The sequence below is a fragment of the Ambystoma mexicanum genome, chromosome 2p, assembly GCF_040938575.1.
Source record: "Ambystoma mexicanum isolate Mex_15411 chromosome 2p, UKY_AmexF1_1, whole genome shotgun sequence".
Taxonomy (NCBI): Eukaryota; Metazoa; Chordata; class Amphibia; order Caudata; family Ambystomatidae; genus Ambystoma; species Ambystoma mexicanum.
Window position 1 is genome coordinate 1,465,383,522 of NC_090923.1, and position 15,594 is coordinate 1,465,399,115.

The window sequence follows — 15,594 nt, forward strand, 5'->3', positions numbered from 1 at the left end:
CATCTGACTGCACAATAAAAGGTCTTTGGTAATCAGGGGCTCTGAGGACAGGGGCCTGGCACAAGGAGTCTTTTAAGCCATTGAAGGCCTTCTCACACTCTTCAGACCAAGTTACCTTCTTGGGTTTCTATGGAGTTGTGAGAGCAGTCAGAGTGGCAGCTATGGTGCCATAATCTGCTATGAAATGCCTGTAGTACCCAGTGAGTCCTAAAAAGATTCTCACTTGGGCCTGGGTGGTGGGGGTAGTCCAGTTTTGTACTTTTTGTACTTTATTGGGCAGAGGCTGTATCCTCCTTCCACCTACTTCATGTCCAAGGTAGACCACTGATACTTGCCCAAACTGTCACTTACTGGCCTTTATAGTTAAGTGGGCGCTCTGAAGAGCCTGTAACACAATCCTAAGGTGTTTCACATGGTCTTCCCAGGTGGCGCTGAAAACTGCTATATCATCCAGATATGCAAGACATAATTCAACCAACCCATTCAACACATGATTCACAAGCCTCTGAAAAGTGGCAGGTGCATTCTTCAACCCAAAAGGCATTACCCTGAACTGGTAAAAACCCTCTCGTGTTGAGAAAGCTGTCTTCTCCTTGGCATGTTCTGCAAAAGCTATTTGCCAATAGCCTGCAGTGAGGTCAAATGTGCTGAGGTATTTGGAGGCACCCAAAGTATCCACCAGCTCATCTGTTCTAAGCAAGGGGTGTGCATCTGTCTTGGTGACAGCATTCAGAGCCCTGTAATCCACACAGAACCTCAACTCAGAAGTACTTGCTTTTGGAACCGATACCACTGGTCTGGACCAAGGACTACTAGAGGGTTCAATCACCCCAAGATCCAACATTTTGTTGACCTCTATCGTAATGTAAGACCTTACTTTGTCTGACATTCTGTATCCCCTACTTTTGGTAGGTACGCTGTCTCCTGTGGCAATGCCATGTTTGCACCAAGGTGTCAAACCAGGGTACTGTGAGAACAAGGGGGAAAACTGCCTAAGCAAACTTTTCACCTCTGCTTGCTGATCAGAAGTCAGGTGAGGGGCCGAATGGACACCCTCAATGGAGCTGTCTGAAGGACCACTTTGGAACAGGTCAGGGAGAGGTTCTGACTTCTTTTCCTCAACATCTGAAGCCAATAGTAGTGCAGCGATTTCAACTCTTGGGATGAAAGCCTTCAGCCTATTCACATGGAACACTTTTGGAGCCCGTCCAACCCTTCCAAGGTCCACTAAATAGTTGACCCCACCCAGTGACTCCACAACTGTGTAAGGGCCTGACCATTTGTCCTGCAAAGTTCTAGGCCTTATAGGATTCATGATCAGGACTTTCTGACCACGTGTGAAAGTGACGAGGGAAGCTTTCTGGTCATGCCAATGTTTCACCAGTGCTTGCCCTCCCTTCAGCTTCTCACTAGCCAGACCCATCTGGAGTACCATCCTTTTTCTGAGTCCTAGCACATAGTCTACTATGTTGGTAGTAATAGGGGGAATTGGCATCTCCCATCCCTTGTTGACTATTGCCAAGGGTCCCCTTACAGGGTGACCAAACAGAGGTTCAAAGGGGCTGAAGCCAACACCCTCTTGTGGTACCTTTATGTAGGCAAACAGTAAGCAGGGTGGAAGAAGATACCAATTTCTTCTTTGTGGTTCTACCAGAGCCCCAATCATGCCTTTCAAGGTTCTGTTAAACATTTCCACTAGACCGTTTGTTTGTTGATGGTATGCAGATGAAAACTTATAAGTGACACCACATTCCATTCACATGGCCTGCATATACTTTGACATAAGGTTGCTGCCCGTATCAGACACAACATCTTTAGGGAAGCCACCCTAGTTAATATGCCAAGTAAGGCTTTTGTAACTGACTTGGCAGTCACAGTCTTCAATGGGATGGCCTCAGGATACCTGGTGGCATGATCGATCAGCACCAGGATAAACCTATTGCCTGAGGATGTTTGGGGGTCAAGGGGACCAACAATGTTGATCCCTACCCTCTCAAAAGGTACTCCCACCAGAGGGAGTGGTACCAATGGAGCTTAGATTGTTGAGCCACTCTTACCAGATAACTGGCTGGTGGCACACGTCCTGCAGTGACTTTCTACTTGCACCCCCAACTTGAGCCAGTAAAAGTGCATGGATAACCTTTGCTTGGTTCTCTTGATTTCAAGGTGACCAGCAAGGGGCCAGCTGCAGGAGGAAGGGTCTTACAGCAAGAGGAACCACCAACCTCCTATGGTCTCCTTCCGTAGACTCTGTAGGCTCACTTTACAGGAGCCCACCTTCCCAATAAATCTGATGCTTCCCAGGAGGTTCACCCTCAAGCTGGGAGCAGGCCTGTCTCCTTAGGACTTCCAGAGATGGGCACTCACATTGGACTTTACTGAATTCTTCTCTGTCAGGACCACCTTTCACTAAAAAGTCCTTTAGTTCAGGATGGTCATTTGGATCAAATACTTCAGGCAACACCTCTACCTTGTCAGGCTCTGGTGTTTGACCAACTACCTCCACATCAGTGGTAGGTGAATTAGGGGGAGTATTCTCTTTTCCTCTTTTGGTTTTTCTGACTCCTTTAGCCTTGGGTTTCCCCTTTGGCTGGGGCACTGCAGTGGCCTTAGCCAGTGCTGCCCTTGTTTGAGACCTTGTGCAGGGTCTTTCAGCTGTATCCCCAAGCCCTAAAGCTCTGAGATCATTTCCCAGCAAGACCTTTCCTGGGACATCTCTCTGAATGCTCACTGGAATCCTGACTTCTGTACCATTTACAGTAAGATTTACAGGTATTACTGGGAACTGGAGAGGTGGGCCATTAGCTAACTTGGTGGGCATCAGAGGAGCTCTGGCAATTTCCTCCTGGTCTACCAAAGTAGAGTCCACTACACCCTTTATCCCTAAGAGCTGGAGTATCTACTCCATTGATCAGCACACTGTCCTTAAAGTAGTGCTTGGTATTATCTGGATCCTAGCATAAGCCCCTGAGACGTTAGGCTTCCAGGAACCCAGGGAAACTAAAACTACCTCAGAATCTATCCCACTGGGGTATCTGAGGAGAAGGATGCTCCTGTAATCTCTTCTTCTTCATAGCAGGAGAAGGTCAGATTAGCAGAGTGGACCCCCAATGTTTTGACCTTACATCTGGGATCCCCCTTCACATGGTCAGTTGCTCCACAAGCAAAACAAGATCCACTGGGTCTGTTTACATAAGGAGGCTTACTATAACCAGAGTTCTGTCTTGGAGGCTGACCTCCACTACCATGTGAGTTCTCCTGTGACTTACCCTTATTTTTCTTTTTGTGGCCCTTCTGGGGGAAGTTTTATCAGATTCCCCACCCTCCTTATCTTTGGACGTTTTCCCCTCCTCCTGCTTACCAGGACGAGTCTTGTCCTTATGGGATACTCTATGTGACACCCACAAATCTGCTGCTATGGCTAGCTTCTTAGGGTCTATCTCCTCTGAATCTGCCAAATGCTGCCTAAGATCAGTGGAACAAGATGCAAAAATATGTTCAAGCATGACAAGACATATCATACCTTCAAAAGTGGAGACCTTATAACCTTCAACCCAGCCAGTCAAGTTTTTTAAGGATTCAGTTACATAAGACACCAAAGTACCACCTTCTTTCTTTTTGTACTCTCTGAATCTCTTTAAGTATTGAGCAGGAGTCTTTCCAAACTTTAAGATGAGAGTTTGCTTCAACATTGCAAAGTCTATTCTCTCAGCTTTTGACATTTCCATACTGGCACTGCAGCCAGAATGGGGCAGTCTGCTAAGTAACCAGGCAATTTCATCGGCATTGTCAACCTGTTCAACTTCACCTGCATACTCAAAGGTATTCAGCCAGTCAGGAACGTAATTATTTTCATCATACACACTGAGCAGATCTTTAGGAAACCGTGGATGAGAGGAGGACCCAGACCCCTGTCCAGGACCCTTCGATCCATTGGAAACTTGAAGCTTTGCCAGTTAGTTCCAACTGGTGATGCCTGTCCTTCTGTTTTTCTAACTGCTCTATCTTCAGCTTGGCCATGTTAAATTCAAGCTCTTTCTGCATAAACAGCAGTTCTTGCTTCTTATATTCAAGCATGGCCTCAGCATCAGCACTGGCAGAGGAAATATTAGACATCACATCATCTAAATTCTCATGGGTCCCATTGATAAGTGCAGCGACAGACTTGTCAGTCCTGCCAGTGAGAGCAGCCCCACCACCTTCTGCACCACCTCAGGAGCTATGGCACTGAGTTGTGACTCTTGCCATTCCATGATTCTTTGACTCATTTCCATGTTTGTGCCTTGAGCAGGTAAACACCTCTCAGCACACATCTTTCTTAATGTTTCAGATTTAGAAGCATTTAAGGTTAACAAGGTACTTGTTTCCATATTGTTAGATAGGTCTATGGCCTTTTTCAGTTATGCTGCAACAATTCACTATGTGTCCTGGGTAGAAATAACTTGAAATGCCTTCACTAGTGTGCAACACTGGATACCTTCAGTCCTATCCCACCGCTGTACACCAATTTGTTAAGATGGATTTCTGACCTCTGACCTGGTGGGCAGAGGTTCAGAAGGCCAGGCTAGTTTCTTGGAAAAGGGCAACCTCTTGATACTTAGACTTGACTGCCTGCCATAGCTACCTTGATTGGTCTGGCTTGTCCAGAGGTTGCCCTGTTCCAAGAAACTAGGCTGGCCTTCTGAACCTCTGCCCACCAGGACAGAGTTCAGAAATCCATCTTAACAATACCTATACCACGAAGAATCTTTGAGGCAAGGTATCCGTTGAGAAGACCCTATGTGAAGTATCCCCAAATGAATGGTGGTCTCCTAAGAGAAGCACCTGAAGAAGTGTGAAGATGTGAAAAGGAGAAGCTGGTGATGTCATGAAAGATAAGAGTGACACATTGGAAAGGATGACCGAAGAAGACAATGCATAGGTGATATAGAATCTGATGGCGAAGTAAAAGAATCGAGAAGGCTTTCATGTGTGGAATGAAGATTGCATGTGTGAAGAGCACTGCAGAAAACACAAGCCATTTTACAATTGTACAGATGCTGCAATGCAAGTAGACTAAGTATTATTAAGGCTGGCTATATGTAGTACATAGACTGCAGATGGTGCCACCAACCCATATGTTTATAGAGTTCTGGACATTCGATGATACAATTTTATTAAGCGAGTCTCCATGAAGGACGATGGATTGGAAGCTATGTGTGTCACAGCAAAGAAAAGGCTTTAATTCGAAGCAAGACCAAAATGGCTGCCTGGCTTGATGTCAAAGACTGGAAGCAGCCAAGAACTGGTTATCATCCTGCAAAGAACAGCATAGGTGAGAAGCAGAGGCATCCCTTGATAAGTTGCAAAGAGAGAACACCATGATGGCCAAGTTTCTTTATTAAAGACAATTAAAGGCCACAATACAGATTAATTCAAGGTCTCTGATCACATGAGCTGATGGTGAAAATAGACGAAGGGCATGGTGCACCAGATTGAAGATAGCGGGTGCTCATACTCCCTTATATTCCAAGAGGCGAGAAGCTACTACAAGGCCCAGTTCAAAGACAATGTGAATGGCAGACCGCATGAGTGATGAGGGATGTTGGGCTAATTGGGTGGGGAGACACAGTCAAGTTCACCTACCAGCACCTGCAGTACCAGCTTACGTGCTGCTAGAGCATCGAATATTCCATAAGAGTACAAGCGTGCCAACCAATTATAGAAGGCCGTATAACGAAGAGCCTTATAGTTTGAGAGCCAATGAAGGGTTGTCTCTAATTACTGTCGAAGATGACTTGCACTATGACTTGCACTAGGGGAGGACGTGAGTGCCCACCTGACTATAGAGGCCCAATCACAATCCTATCCCATATATAAAGTATACTTAGACGTTCTCCTTGAGCCAACCACAATCTCCCGTAGGATTTCTTAGTTTGCTACATATATGACATCACATATGACAGATTTGTATAAGATTCTTTGAGATTAGACTTTGCGACATCCGTTGATGTCCGTTGTACTCCCTGTTTTCGACAGTTGTTAATAAAACAGAGTTATTTGCCAACTTCCTGAGTCGTTCTTATTATTTAGAAGTTATTCTCCATCCCATCCATTGAGTAAAAGGGCCGCTAGGGTTGAGCAAGATATCGGGCCAGCTGCTCTGAGACCCTGGATTTCGCCAGGATATCACGCTGGGCCATAACCCCTGCTGCGTTCTTAGACATTCTTAGACATTCATGTTATTATGGTGGGGTTAGACCAGTACTCAACCAAGCTCAGGTGACCCAAATGGCTTTTCATGTGGGCAACCCACTGCAAAGAGCATTACCCTTGCTGGGACTGCACATCCACGACCGCCTCTTTGTATTTGTGCAGGGGATTATTTGACCATAAATGGGCGCAGTAGAGCACTGTGTGCAATTTACAGATCTCCTCAAACCCTTCTAGACCAGTTTCCAGAAGCACAGGAATATTCGGGGCAGACATGTGCAGTCCCAAGATGTTTTTTTTAAATGTGGTCTCCGCCACTGCAAGGAGCTGGGTTCACCACATGACCCCAGAGTTCAGCCCTGTACAATGCTGCCTGGCGGGACTGTCCTTCAACGAGACCCGTACTGCCCCATTTCCCTGCTCATTAGTAAATATAGCATGGGCCCCACTGTATCTTACCAGCGTTAACTTGGCCTTCTCAACCTGCAGTTTTCAGCAACATGATGCCGTGACTCTCAGACCTAGGTAATCGTATGACGCGACCTGCTCAATCGTACCTTCCTCCAAAGAGAGAATTAGGGGCTTCTGCTTCTTCCTGGGTTTGGCGTTGAAAATCGTGGACTTGGTTTTGCTGATGTTCAGGTATAGCCCATTCCTCTTGGTAAAAGCCACAGAGATCTCCAGTTGTTTGCGAGCACTGGCAGGTGGTAGGGAGAGAAGAACAAAAACACTTCTGGAGATGCCAGGGACTTTTGTTCAAGCAGCAGACAGGTTACCCCTTGTAAATAAACCTTTGATAACCTAGAAACCTGACTGGACTGCTAGAAACAGGATACGGTGGACATTCGTTGAGCTCATTACCATTTTTATTGGAAACATGATTAAATTAAACATTTCATTAGACAGGTATTAGAACACCATTGTATCAAATGGTTCAACAGAGAAACAGTCATAAAAACCAAATTATAACATACAAATTCGAACATATGCGACAAGTTACAGCCTAAAACCAATCCTAAGTGCTGTACTGTTAAAGGTACTAAATCCTAATACAACCTCATTAGTATGTACAAAACAATGTTATACAAAAAAACACTCTGGATTTATTGATTCACAAAAGCCCAGCGTAACATCATTTGTTTTTTCATATTACATCCATAGAACTTCATCAGAGGCTACTGCTCCGACTCCACCCTTTTATACAAACGGTCTTCCCTATTGTCAGCAGCGTATTGTTTCCTATGCTCTTCAGAGCCTTACAATCTTGTAAATAGCCTCAGCTAGTTTACACCGAGTATCCTCCTTTTCCTGTATCCTATAGGGCTCAATGTTGCCTCTTATCTTTGGATTACAACCACTGACCGACTGTGAAAAGTGTTACAGTACTTGTCTGCTTCTTGCTCGGCTCATAAGCTCAGCCCTACAACTTTGGGTGGCGTATTGCTGTTGGCTAATCGTCTCCCTCCACCTTGCTGAGGAAAAAAGCATTAAAAATAAACATTAGCTAACACCTTCTAATGCACAATGTATATATATATATATATATATATATATATATATATATATATATATATATATATATATATATATATATATATATATATATATATATATATATATATATATATAGATATATATATGTACTGGTAATAGGTATATATTTTCATACCTGTAGACACACTGGTGCCTGTTATAATCTTGTGCACCAATTACTTCCGTGTTTTTGTCTTTGCCACACATGCTGTTGGTTCTGCACTAAAACTAAAGTCTGGGCTCCTTAGTGCTCGAAACCAACCCCTATCTCAACAGAAACAGACCAGGAGTATACTAAACTGCTGAACTAGCCATAGTATTTCTCATCCCTCAGAATGTGTTCATTGTGTTGCCACTTACTTGTAATACTTTTTGGACGAGGATTGTATTTGTCCTGCGTCTACCAACTGGGGTCGCTTAGTGTCCCAGACCTAGAACAAACACAATCTGCCCACACTATTACTCTATGTATCCGTGTGGCAGCTACCACTTAATTCCTTTGTGTATTGCCGCATCGGAACGGCACATAATGCACAGTTTACCTTCAAGACTTAGCATTCGCTGGTGCTCAGCAACGGAACCGCTGCCGCTCGTCGGGTGCGTTGAAGTTAGTTGGTACATTTTTACTGGTTGCTAGATAACAGCCGCCCTGCCCGCTTGATACTAAACTTCCTTACCAGAATGAAACACAGAGTACCATTTTTAAACTGCAGGCCGTTACCGAACAATACTGCCAAATTAGTGGCTCCTCTAACTTTACTCCACTTTTGTTCAATATAATGCAGCACCATGGGAGCCTCCATTACTTTATTACGAATACGGCCTTTGTGTTCACTGACATTCGTTTTTATTTTCCTTATGGTTTTCCCAATGTCCAACAGTGGGCAAGGGTACCATATGGCATATAGCACCATCTCTGAATTGCAATTTGTCAAAATCTTCTGTTGCCACATTGTCTGTAAACCAATATCTACCTCTTTAGAGTGATTTGTCGAATTACAGCATTTGCATTTCCCACATGGTGTATGTCCTTTGCTGTTCTCCATCCCCCACATGGTAGTTATACTCAGTTGTTTCTGTACTTTAGGCTGGAAGTCGTTCCTCATCACCTGATCTCTCAGGTTTTTGCTCCTTTTGAAAGCCACCAATGGCAGGTTCAAGTGTTTATTCCCTTTTTGCATTATTTTGTAATCTGATTCAAATGGTTGGAACACGTGGTCACAAACACCAGTCTACCTTCTTTGGCATCTATTTTAGAGTTACTTTCAAAGATGGCTTCCCTATTATTGTTACTAGCTCTTTTATGGGCTTTTTTGAGAAGGGTTTTGGGATATCCTCTTTTCCTCAATTTCCATTTTAGCTCCTTTGTGTCAGGATTTGCCCTACATCAAACCCTTCCCATTCATACAGACATAAGCATCAGGGTGTAAAACGGTACTTGGATAGGAAGGGACTGTTGCTTGTACGCACGTCTAATTTCCCGATTCATCTACGCCGTACCCGATTCCATGGATACAAGGGATACGGGTTACCATGGCGACTCTGGCGTCCATTACACTCCCTCTACAATTTGTCACGCTTAGGGCATGGAGTCCATTCCCATGGCAACCTATTTAACACTTCCGGGTTGCTAGTCTTGCCGCTTCTGATTTTGAATCATTTGCGCTTTTGCTTCTTGTCTTACCTCTTGTGAACTTTCGCCTTGCTCCTGTTTCCCTTGCCTTATTTCCCTGTGATCCTTTGTGACCCGGACCATTATCCTGATTTCCTGCTTGCCTGCCGATTTGGACCTGTCTGCTCTCCTGTGTACCAACCCCGGCCTGTTTTCAACTCTCCGCCTGCTTGCTGATTCGGAATTGTCCACTCTCCTGTGTACCGAACCCGGTTTGCTTACCGACATTTTCACTTGCCCGCCGATTTTGAACTGTCTGTTTACAAGTGCACCAAACTCAGACGGCATCCCTGACATCCAGTTATCTGCCGAGTACATTCAAATTGATGTTTTATTCGATCCCGTAACATTGTCTGGTCTGCTCCCAGTAAACAGGTCCGGTTTTGTTTGCCATCAGTAAACAGACTGGTAACCGTGATCAGGAACACACAGCTACTTCACCTACCTGGATTGTAAACTTTCATCACCCAATCTCGGAAGACCAAACAGACCCAAGTGTATTACCAGAAGTGCTGGAACTTGAGACTGCCACCACCTGTGCTGAAGTCGTTAGGCGTCCTCGTGCCGGCAGGATAGAATTGGGACTAGAGACTGCCTTATTAGTTTAGGCATCCTTGTGCCGTCGGCTTTAAGTATAGAATACACTGGGTGTCACGTTTTTTCCATGAATCATTTTGAAATCACGTACAGACCTGGGCCCAAACACTCCAAGGCCGATGCACTATCTCGCATCCATGGCGTTCCATCACGTGACCATAATGGTGAGCCCATCTTGCTTCCACAACAGGTCGTGTGCGCTTGTGTTACGCAATTCTCTGTTGCAGTGGGTTCGTTCCAATCCTACAATTGTGCAGTGGCTGGGACTAACACTTCTCAAGGGTTTACCGTATCATGTTGGGTTAATATACCTTCCTGATTTCGATACACGCAGGACAGCACTCCAATGGTGTCATGACTCCAAGTTTTCAGCCCATCCAGGAGTATGGAAAATGCTTGAACTGTTACAGCGGTGGTACTGGTGGCCTTCCATGAAGGAGGATGTACCTGAATACATAAGATCCTGTGTAGTCTGTGCTCAGTGTAAAAATGTACTCTCCAAACTCATCCGTTTGTTACGCCCTTTGCCTTTCCTGGTCAACCTTGGGAGATGTTATCCATGGACTTCATTGTTGAACTACCGGACGATCATGGTTTTAACACTATCTGGGTAGTTATCAATTCTTTCTCCAAGATGGCTCTATCTGTAGCATGTAAAGGTCTTTCAAACACACCTATCTTGGTGGATCTATTTCTAGGACGGGTATATTGTTTTTTGGTCTCCCTAACATAATCATATCAGACCGTGGAACACAATTCACGTCTAAATTCTGGAGGGCCCTCACGAAATCCTTGAGCATCGAAGACCGCTTTTGTACAGCCTATCACCCACAGACTGATGGCCAGTCAGAACGTCTGAATGCCACGCTGGAACAATATTTGCGATGTCTTATTCTTCAACACCAGGATACCTGGTTGTCTGTTTTGGTCATGGAGGAGATCGCTTACAATAACTCACTACATACTTCTACTGGCACTTCACCCATATACGCCATGTATGGTAGACATCCCCGTAACCCTCCTTTGGAGCCTGCCTTGTCCCCAAATAGTCCTGCTGCCTTGGCCTGTGTACGAGATCTAACCAAAGTTCGGAAGGCTGTGTCTAACCATTTGCAAGAGGCTAAACTCCATCAAAATAAAAATGCACATGCTCATAGGTTTCCTGCCCCCTGTTATACGGTTGGTTCAAAGGTCTGGTTGTCCACCCGTAATCTACGATTACAAGGGCGTCATTCTCTCCTGCCTCATTTTGTGGGTCCTTATCCGGTTACTGCTCTTGTGAATCCAGTGACGGTCCGCCTGGATTCGCCCACTTCATGGCACATTCATCTGCTCTTCCGTGTCTCTCTAATTAAGCCCTTCCATCCCTCCACTCGGTTGCCTGATCATCCACCACTGGTTTCTGTACAGGATTCGGACAAGTATGAAGTCCATCGTATACTTGATACCAAGGTATCTCGTGGTATGCGTCTCTACTTAGTGGACTGGAAGGGCTACGGTCCGGAGGACCGGACCTGGGAACCTGCCCGGAATATCCATGCCCCAAGGTTAATCTCCCGATTCTGGGCTCTCTGGAGGAGGGCATCTTTGAGGAGGGGTACTGTCAGAATTTGCCCTACATCAAACCCTTCCCATTCATACAGACATAAGCATCAGGGTGTTAAACGGTACTTGGATAGAAAGGGATCATTGCTTGTACGCCCGTTTAATTTACCGATTCATCTACACTGTACTCGATTCCGTGGATACAAGGGATCCGGGGTTAACATGGCGACTCTGATGGCCATTACGCTCCCTCTACAATGTGTCACGCTGAGGGCGTGGAGTCCATTCCCATGGCAACCTATTTAACACTTCTGGGTTGCTAGTCTAGCCGCTTCTGATTTTGATTCATTCGTGCTTTTGCTTCTTGTATTGTCTCCTGTGAACTTTCGCCTTGCTCTTGTTTCCCTTGCCTTATTTCCCTGTGATCCTTTGTGACCCGGACCGTTATCCTAATTTCCTGCTCGCCTGCCGATTTGGACCTGTCTGCTCTCCTGTGTACCAAACTCAGTCTGTTTTTCAACTCTCCACCTGCTTGCTGATTCAGAATTGTCCGCTCTCCTTTGTACCGAACCCGGTCTGCTTACTGACATTTTCACTTGCCCGCCGATTTTGACCTGTCTGGTTGCAAGTGCACCGAACTCAGACGGCATCCCTGACATCCAGCTGTCTGCTGTGTACATTCAAATTGATGTCTTATTTGATCCCGGAACATTGTCTGGTCTGCTCCCAGTAAACAGGTTCAGTTTTGTTTGCCATCAGTAACCAGACTGGTAACCTTTACAGGAACACTCAGCTACTTCACCTACCTGGATTGTAAACGTTCATCACCTCAATCTCAGAAGACCAAACACACCCAAGTGTGTTACCAGAAGCGCTGGAACTTGAGACTGTCACCACCTGCGCTGAAGTCATTAGGCGTCCTCGTGCCGGCAGGATAGAACTGGGAATAGAGACTGCCTTATTCGTTTAGGCGTCCTCGTGCCGTCGGGTTTAAGCATAGAATACACTGGGTGTCATGTTGGTGTAGGAATCATAAGGAAGAATATTGGTAAGTCTCTGAAACTGCTGTTCCTATTCCGCGATCCTCTCTTCTATTCTTGTCTTATGCTACTCCTATGTCTCATTAGATTGCATACCAATCCAGTCTTGTGCTCTGAATACCCAGAGCTGTCAGGAGGAGTTGTTATTCACTGTGGTCAGTGCTTTGGTGTTTTTTTTTACATTGTTCATTACTTATCTTGAGATTGACTTTTCAAGTAACTTGCCCTATTTCCTTTGCAGTGCCTGGTCGTTCGCGTGTTGTTCCTTATCTTTTGACTAATAGATCCCTCAGCATTTTACCTTGTGTGTCCAGAGGGTTACATTGGGAGGAAGAACTCGGCGGCTACACTACGGGTCCAACCTCGAGTTCTGGTACCTTCGGATTCTGAAACTTTGACTCTGTAACAAAATCTTTTTTTGCCGAGCTGTTCCTCCAAAGACAGAGGAATTGTTGAAATAGCATGTTGTCTCTTATTTGTTAAGGGTGAAAACTTTCAAAACTGAGAAGCGCATTTGTATCTGTTTTTTTATGATAGGGTTTTACTGCTAAAGTGTTCTTTGATCTGTCCTCGTAGATAGTTATATCCCCGAAATGTATTTCAGAGTCACTCATCTCCATAGTGAACTGCATGCTTCTATCCTGATTGTTGAGCCTTTCCATGAATTTAACTATCACTCCTCATTCTTCCCCTTCCATACTATAAGAACATCACTGATGTAGCTTTTCCCGAAGGTTATGTTATTCTTGTATGGATTATGGTCTCCATAAACCTTTGTTTCTTCAAGCATCTCTACGTATAGGTAAGCTACACTGGGAGCAACTATTGCTCCCATAGCTGTACCACTGTTAGGGAGAGGAGTACTGCATCATCTGCAAACAGCAGTGCAGGGAACTTCTCACCTGCTAATGAAGAGGCATCAGCCTCTTCAGGGCTTCATTGATAAAAATACAAAACAGCCTGGGTGCCAGTACCATCCCTGCTGGACTCCCTTCTGGATATCAATTCTGCAGGAGATACTTCCATCAGCGCCCCAACGGACTACCACAGTTTTCCCTGGGTAAAGGCTCTGGATTGCTGAGAACAAAGCAGCAGGAATGCCAAGCTCCTCTAGCATCTCCCAGAGATGCGCTCAGCGTACAGTGTCGAAGGCAGTTCGTAAATCAATGAACACTGCATAAACATTTGTCTTTCTGAGTACAGAGTATTTCTCACATACCAGTGGCGGTGTCCTGTTACTCCATTGTTCAGGACCCAGTCATCCAGGTGGAATAAGAGTGCCCGGGCAAACGTCTTCCCCCTGGCATCTAACAGGAAAATTGGTCTGAAATTAGCAGGATTATCATCATCCTTTTTAATGTATTTGGACAATTTCAGCTAAAGTCCAAGACTCAGGGACCTGCATACTAGTCAACACTACATTGAATAATTTGGTCGAATAAGGAGCCTAGACCGTAGGCTTATTTCTGTAAACATCTTTCGGTACTCTGTCCGGGCCCGGTGCCTTCTCTAGCTTTTAGCACCTCAATTCCAACTCAACCTGGGCCTAAGTGAGTGTCACAGGCGTCGGCACTGGGGTCCCAGGTAGGGCAACACTTTCCCTGTTGGTACTAGGGTCCATCCTATTCCCACACTCCTCTCGATAGAGTTTGCCATAGTATTCTGCCCATACTGCTTCACGTATCAGGCCATGCTACTGTGGATGACTCCCTCAGTGAGCGGACCCTATCTTTGCCCAGAAGCCCTTGGAGTCCCTGTGACCGATTGCTTCAAGGAGTGCCTTCCGTAAACCATTGTGCCACCCCCTTTTCTTGTCATTCAACATATTATGGTATTCGCCTCTTGCCCGTCTAACCACAGTGCACCTCTGGTGGCCTTGGATCTTAGTGGCCGCTATGAGATGTCCCTTGGTCTCACGGCACTCCCAGTCATACAAGGGAGTTGCTTTCTCCGTAAATTTGCGGGCTGCTTTAGCTGGTTTAGAGCAGTAAGCTCCCACCTGCGCTATGAGTTCCTCATGGAATTTAATTAGAGCTACAGTGTCGCTCGGATCCGAACTCACAAAATCCTCATGGAGGGAGCAGATGTTGGCATACACCCGGGGGAGAAGTTCCTCTAGGTCCAAGCCACCCCACCTCAGATTCTTCCTGGGCTCACCGGGGGGGGGGTCATGTGTGAGTTCTCTTCGCCCGTGGCACTCTCCAAAAGTCTGTTATCATCGCCGTACATAGGGATTGGTGATCACTCTCCACCCTCTCTACCACTTCAAAATCCCTGATATATCCCCAGGCCTCGAGATTAACAAACATGTAATCAATTTTACTAGAGAATCGATCATTGTCAAAGGTCGGGGCGGCAGGCCAGCCCCCAGGAAACCGAACATCACATGCCCTAAGGTTGACCCAGGCTAACAGAATTCGCAATTCTTACGTTGATTTAAGCTGCCTCCTAGGGGGAGTGGTAATCGGGATGCCAGACCCCAGAGGCTATCTTTCTCGGTCCTGGCATCATGCAAGACAGACATCGGCTCGACCTGAGCATTAAGGTCCCCCACAATTAAAGTTTTAGGCAGACCAGAAAAACACACCCTCCAGGCCATGATTTTATTTGTGATCCTTTCTACCAGTGCCACCCCCCCCCCGCAGGGACATCCCTGTTATGAAAATGTATAAGCAACACAAAGGTGTTGTCTGGCAATCTTATGTCGAATGCTAAGACATCTGGCGAGTGCATATCAATCACTGTTACTGTTTTAAATAGGGTCGTAGCGACCCAAGACACGAGTCCTGTCGATGGACGCCCCCTTGCTCTGTTAGATGCTGGGATAAAGAAGGTTACATACACCTGCAGATGTGTAGGTTCCAGGGCCCAGGTTTCCTGGAGTGAGATAACCTCAGATTCCCTAATAAATGTGTGCCAGTCTTTCGTCAATGAGGTACTTGTCGACCCCTGCTATGTTCCATGACAGGACCCGCACCCCGGGCAATAACGATGTCAGGCTCTCTGCCATGCCAC